Source organism: Solenopsis invicta, chromosome 11, assembly GCF_016802725.1.
Source record: "Solenopsis invicta isolate M01_SB chromosome 11, UNIL_Sinv_3.0, whole genome shotgun sequence".
Classification (NCBI taxonomy): Eukaryota; Metazoa; Arthropoda; class Insecta; order Hymenoptera; family Formicidae; genus Solenopsis; species Solenopsis invicta.
Window position 1 is genome coordinate 599,497 of NC_052674.1, and position 7,019 is coordinate 606,515.

The 7,019-nt window shown below is 43.4% G+C and overlaps 1 long non-coding RNA gene across 1 annotated transcript; it reads right to left on the reverse strand.

The window, feature by feature from the left end:
* Positions 1–246: 246 nt before the first annotated feature.
* On the reverse strand, positions 247–4,987 carry LOC120358962. Its single transcript, XR_005575846.1, has 2 exons — positions 4,808–4,987; positions 247–3,132 (listed from the first exon to the last, which is right to left on the reverse strand). It is a non-coding gene; the product is annotated as an uncharacterized LOC120358962 (long non-coding RNA).
* Between the last annotated feature and the right edge of the window lie 2,032 nt (positions 4,988–7,019).

Sequence of the window (7,019 nt, forward strand, 5' to 3'; positions counted from 1 at the left end):
TTTAGCTGTAACTAATAATTACGAGTAAACCGAAGCTCATAAATATGTTCCTGACCTATGAAAATATCTCAGCTTCTATAGATAGATAGCTTGGTGCTTCTTCGATCAAGTAAGACTGTGTTATATCATAATCGTGATATACCTACCACGCGTAGGAGAGAAAGAGAGAGATACTCTCTTATGTTTGACACAATTCTGCTTGTTCATACGTTTGCCGGTGTTACGTTACATAATACAGGTTACATGTAAAAATCAAAGAATCTCTTTATTGAGTATACATTTTATTGTTGGAATAAAGAAATCGATCGGATCTCGTTCTCAAAACGATCAAAAAGGCAGCGGGGCAAAAGAAAGAGGGCGGAAAAAAAGCATCGCATTTAGAAATGACTCAATCATAGAAAGTCGAGAAGCCGTTCACGGACGACAAAATAGTTCTATTGCGTTATCCTTGAAGACTGACACAAAGGAAGCGGTGAAGGAGGTGACGGGACAAAAAGGGCTACCGCCAACGCTCGACAGCTTGTTCCATATTCTTTATTTCTCTCGCACTTATCATTTTTGTTGTAGAAAGAAAAAAAAAAAGAAAAACAGTTACAATCTACCTACGATTCGCACGGGAGCGGAAGGAAAAATTAATTTAAGAGACAGTTTCCGGAATTAGAATCTCGTTACCAACGCCGTGGAACTTAGTCGGGGTAACGTTCAGACATACGGCGACAATTGCGACGATTCACGATTAATACAATAATAGAAATTATTGACGCGCTCTTCCGAACGTGACCTCAAGTAACGAACTCTTTATCGGCCTTATGGATCGTTGCGTTCCAATAGGAAAAGGTCACGGGGATCATGACGAGGAGAGAGAGATATATGATACGGTAAGCCCGCCATCGGACGCGCGGCGTCGATCACGGTCGATCGCGAGCGTCTCGATTATCGAGGTGTCGATTTTCCTCGAGATAAAAGGTACAAAAATATATATTTATTTATATATCGTATGTATATATATCTCTTATCTCTTTCTTCGCTTCTCCTTCAGTCCCGCTTGTCTCTCGCACACGCATTTGTACTAAAAGAAAAAAAAGAAAAAAAAAGAAAAAAAAAGAAACACTCGCATCCTTCCCCGTGCACGCACGCGTTCTCACCTCTTTACTCTCTAAAAGAACACGCATCTTCGACTATCTCCTCCCGCTCGTTCTCGCTTTCATACTCGTCATCCTCATAACGAAATTCGGCGTCTTAACGAAGAAGAGCCGCGAGAGAAAGAGAGTCTCGAAATACACTAAACGAGTAACAATGAAAAACAAGAATTATATTAATAATAATAATTGAAATAAAGATGATAATAATAATACAATAGATTAATGATAAAAATAATAATGGTAAAAGATGATAATAATTAGAATAATAATTAAAGAGTAAGAAATAAAGATAGAACGCGAACGTTTACCTATATGCTACTCGATCATTGTGGTAATTAAGAGAAATACGGTAACTCGTACACATATACGTAGGTGAAGAACACGCGCTCCAGCTCGAGCAGAAGCGCGGCTCAACGCTTCGAGCTGTATTCGTGCTTGTGCGCTCGTACGTGCTCGTGTGCAAGAGCGAGTTGCAATGAGCTCGCAGCTCGCGCACCAAGCGAGTCGATGTATGCGAGGAATGCAAAGTACGCGGTCGTCGTGGTTCGAAACGCGCGAATCGCGCATTACGACATAACCGACAGAAAGAAGTTATGTGTAACAATGCGCGACCGGCGTATGCACTGCGATCGCTTCCTGATAATAATCGCGAAGGTGCCTGATCGATTTCGCGCCAACATTCGAAGGACACCGCCGTACGTCGTACGAGCGCGAACAATCAATTTGTTAGGTATTCATGTATCTTCTGTGTAAACGGCTATTTCCGTGCGCGAATGTTACTTTTAATCATCGATTTCGAACAGACTTGCCAAATTCGTTATAAAAACCGGTTACTCCTTGGTAAAAAAAAAGGATTAATTAAAATTTATCCAGGAATGAGTTTTTTGATTGGCAAAAGTGACGTACTGCGTTTATCGCTTAGTTTCTTAATTTGTAATTTTAAATATGTTAATCGAATCCAATACTTGGAAAAAAAAGCAAGCAAACTTAATTTGAAACTTTTGACGAATCATTTTAGCAATTTCGATTATGTCCAAATATTAAATCGATAAAATAATATACGTTTAAAAAATACAAATCTTGACAATCATTTATTTTTCTGAAATTCGCTAAAACTCGCTGCGCTTAATTTTTTCTTTTTTAAACGCAGTATGTGAAACTCCGTTGTAAATCAAGACTGATCTTGTTTACGGTAATAAAGTGATTTAATGCCTCATTTCAATTTATCTACATTAACTGCATAATTCTTGATAGTTTATGTAACGTGAATATTAAAGAGCCACGCCAAGAGAGCAAAACGGGATTTTTCTAAACAACAATTCTCAACTCTACTGTTTCTGCAATCCATATGTGTGTATGATATCATTCGACGATATCATTCGAAGCAACAGGAAAAAGATATAGTAACGGTGATCACATTAGTCGTGACAACGTTGATAGTGTAGCGATAACGGTAACAGCGCGATGTTGTTGCGCGCATAAATATCTCGATCAGTGGCAGACAATACAGGTAGCGACTAACAGTAGTAACCGCAGTGATAATAAGGATAAAGCGGTATCGGACAGAAACAAAAATTTTTTCGGTGATAACCGAAGCTGAAGTGTCGTTCTTCTCGTGAGAGCCACGTTTCACTGCGTTTCCGCTGTGTCTTAACACGCGATATAAATTTTAAAAAATAGCATCTTATCGTGCTTACTACATCGGCAGTGTACGGTTTATCGCGGAACATTTACGGTGTCGCGAATATCAAAAGAAACGTACACTATTCTTCTCGGGTGTCTGACCGATTTTTTCGCCTTCGAGAATCGCGAGTGTCTCCGCGAGAGATCGAGATGAAGAAAGAGATGGAACGACTAGGTGGCAAATTTCCATGGCAGTGTAAAGTTTCTGATCCTTCCATTCTCCAGGAGTAGACTCCATTGTCCTCGTCATCGGAGATGAGAACGATGTGGTTCACTCGACGGCAGTGATGTCGTTGCTGGTTGATTCCTGAAACAGTCAATAGAAAACGGCTCTATTAATTCAAGGCTCATTAATAATGCAGAATTAGATTGTACGTTGTAATACCAAGTATACATATTGTAAATAGAACGATATTAGCATGGCGATTAGCATTTGTACGGGATTGTGTCAACAATCTGCTTATCATCTTCTACCTATTTACTCGTATGTATATAAATAGATTGTAATAATAGCACATTGCCGTAGCAACACAAAGTATCTAATTTCAATTTTTATCTTACAATGTATATCGATGTAAATGCAAGACATATATTATGCAGTAAATTACGATATATTAATATCCCGCGTACTCGGTTTGTCATGCGACTTGCGAGTAGAAATAATTCGAAATATGATAAAACCATAGTGACTTGACGGAGGGCGCAGCGTAACACAGGAGGCAAAAGGTGAAGAAGTGGGTGTACGCCGGAATGGCAGAGGCCTGGAGAAACGAACGAGCGACAGCGGGATATCCTGATCTCAGCGAAGGCCGCCTGGTGCATTCTAGGCGGGCAAAAACTGCATAGGAAACCACGCCCTGGCAAATCGATCGCGTATCCTCAGGGACAATTTATCGGCAAGGCGGGAGCATACATATACATGTTCGCGCAGTATTGGTTGCGTGAGATCAGCGCGAGAATCACTTGCGCTCCCATTCATTCGCGCGTGTCCACGCGCTTCCTACAGCCTCTCGCGTTCGAAAGCACGCGCTTGAAACGAAGATAACACTATGAAGCACGCGTGTAACATCACGCGATTTAGCCGGTTCGCATGCGGCGCTATAAGTGGATTGAAATGCGCGGACGCCGCGCTGTTCGTGTGCACACGTGTTGTATGCGAAACAGCGTGTGTACGAAGACGTAAAATAGACGAGGCCCGAGTGACCCGCTGGCTACTTGAAGCCGACTACCTTCCCACCATCGGCCTACCTGTCTAGCACGCCTGTATGCGTTTGCTAGGTGTAGATATAGGCGTGCTTTATCGCTAATCGATATAATATATCTTCCGGCTGCTACAGTACAACGAGCATATGTGCGCTAGCGCGCGCGCGCGCGCGCCAGTCGGCCTTCGTGACGATTTCGCCGAGGTCACTTTACTCGCTCGATCCTTTTTTTTTGTCGCGCGTCGTACGAGACGGAGGAGTGAAAGAGAATTCGAGGAACGGACAGGCAAGCCGAGAACTATCGTAATCGCAATGCGACAGTCGTCGACATATTCAGGAAACGGAATCGTATGGCTGCAACAGTAAGGTATAGGAGAATATTGGACGAAGGAGAACAATTTCAATCAATAATTAGTATCAATTCGTGTAATAAGCAGTTTGCACAGATTTTCACAAAAAATTAAGAGAGTTTTGAAGACTATATCAAGCGACTGAATCAAGATGCGTGATGAGATTAACGAAACTAACGAAAACTTTCATGTCTTCTCTTTTGAGAATATTATTTATGTAATTTATAATTTATTCCGAAACATTTTTAGTAATAAAATAAGAAAAAACCCGTTTAGGATGTTGCTTCTTTCATCTCCTATTGAAAGATTACTTGTGCGAGAGACTGAGTCGCTACCCGCCTGCTCAAAGGAAGACGTCAGTCGTCTGGAGACGCGTCGAACCATCGTCGTGGCTAGGAACGGTTATTCGAGAGCGAAGGGTTTCACTTACACTTTCCAACTCGGTTATTTCTGGGCCAAGTTCGACCGAAAATGTGTCATGAAACGCCAGTTTGCTCAGGAGAAAGCACTCTCGAAGCAGCAGTGGCGGTCGCGATGGCAGCAACAACGCGCTAGGCCTGAGACCTAGGCCAAGATCAGCTAACGTAGAGAAAAAGAAAATAAGGGGAAGCATGAGGGGAAGCATGGGTACTGGATCGGATCACTCCCTCTCCCTTCTTGCACTCACTCACACGTGCGCGCGTGCACGCGTGCGAGGGAGGGTCCAAGGCGGGCAAGAGAAGAACGGAACGAATGGCCAGGCTCGGGTCTGTCGGAAAAATAAAACTAGACAGACCAGAGCAGAATCCGTTAGACCGCCTCCTGTACTCTCTCTCTCTCTCTCTCTCTCTCTCTCTCTCTCTCTCTCTCTCTCTCTCTCTCTCTCTCTCTCTCTCTCTCTCTTCCTTTTGCGTTCTCTCCTCCCTGGGAGAGAACGAGAGATAGACCGCGGTCTGTACACGCGTACACGCATCCGTGTGCATGTCGACGAGGGAAAGAAAGAGAGAAAGAACTTAACCTAAGGCACGAGAGGAGTCCGTGGCTTCGGGCATGGCGCTGCAGTTTGCCCCTGAACTTGGTTCTCGGACTCGCTCGGCTCAACGTTGACCCACTTTCTTAGCTTTGCTTCTACCCGCCGCCGCCACTGCCGCGAGCACCGCGAGTACGCTCTGCACTGATTTTCTCGCATCGCGGTCTAGACTATTCGATTGCATTTCGCTGCCCTAGATACGCGGATGCACCGATCGGTTCACTCACGTGACACAGATCTTCGCGTGATTGCAAGCCCGACTCTACGCCTCCGCGTATTTTCTCTAGGAAGCACTGAGCGGAGAGCACCTCGTCGTGAGCAATGAATCTTTTCAGTTATCCTTGATTGTCGCTCTTGCAAACTTTCCTGATCGATTAGAATCGAGTCGAGCGTGCGCATGATTAGCGGCGAGCTAATATCGGCTCACGGGGGCGTTATCCATTATCTCTTTGCCTATCCTTGCGTACTCGTGATAAATGTGACACGGACGTGAGACACGTCGCGTCTATCGCAGGCCCGTGTCAGACTCGTCGGATTAGACGTGTGGCAATGCACAAGTACTGAGATAATCGTTAGTTTATATAACAAGTCATTTCCCGCGGCCACGTGATTTTCTCGTCAAGGCAATCCGCTCACCATCATCACGCCGACGGCGTTTCTATCACCATAGACCGCCACCACCGCGGCGTGCGCTACCGCACACGAGTACAATTGCTCGGAGGATCTCTATACAGTCTGCCTCGCTTGGAATGCCTACATGGGGATGTCGTCATGGTTAGCCCATTTTCATCTGCAGACGCGTAGTCATTGACCATAAATATGTGTCAATTATCTCATCAAGGATCACTGTAATCGTCAAGGAAGTACGCCGTGATTGCTCATTTTCACAGCATTAGTGTTCTGTGTTGGTCATTTTTTTATATTAAAATATTACTAGTAATTGTAAAGATTAGTTGTTGGAATATTTTCATAATATCATAAATATATCAACAATATAATAGAGCAACTTAATTAAATTTATGCGGAGGGCACAATAAATTGAGCAACTATTTCCAAATTTTGAAATCAGTTTATTATTTATTTATGATATTTCTATCAATAAATAAATGATTTAATCTCTACTATCTCTACTATCTCATATTCCGAAAATCCTATCCGATTATCGAAATATCTTCTGGACAAATAGATACGTTTGAAGCATCAACGAACGATATGTGTTAAAGAGACAAGAAGTTTAGCAGTGCCTTGCCATTTGTCTCGAAGGGTTTAAGACCGATTCCGCAGACTTCGTCTTCGTAGGTGTTGCGAGAGACCGATGCATTCCATAGAACGTCGGTAATGGAACGCTAAAGAAGTTGCTGCTCGAGACCCGTGTACTGCGAGAACGAGCTAAAGAGAGAGGAAGAGAAAAAGACAGGAAAAAGAGACAGGAGCAAAGAAAAAGAGAGAAAGAAAGAGAAACGAAGATAAAGACGATACGCGAGGGTGTGAAGGAAAGAGCGGGACGAGAAAGAGAGAGAGAGGGAGAGAGAGAGAGAGAGAGAGAGAGAAAGAGAGAGAGAGAAAGGAGACAGGGAGAGAAAGAGTTGAGGCAAAGGTGGTCTTACCGCCGTAAATGCCACTGGTTGGCATT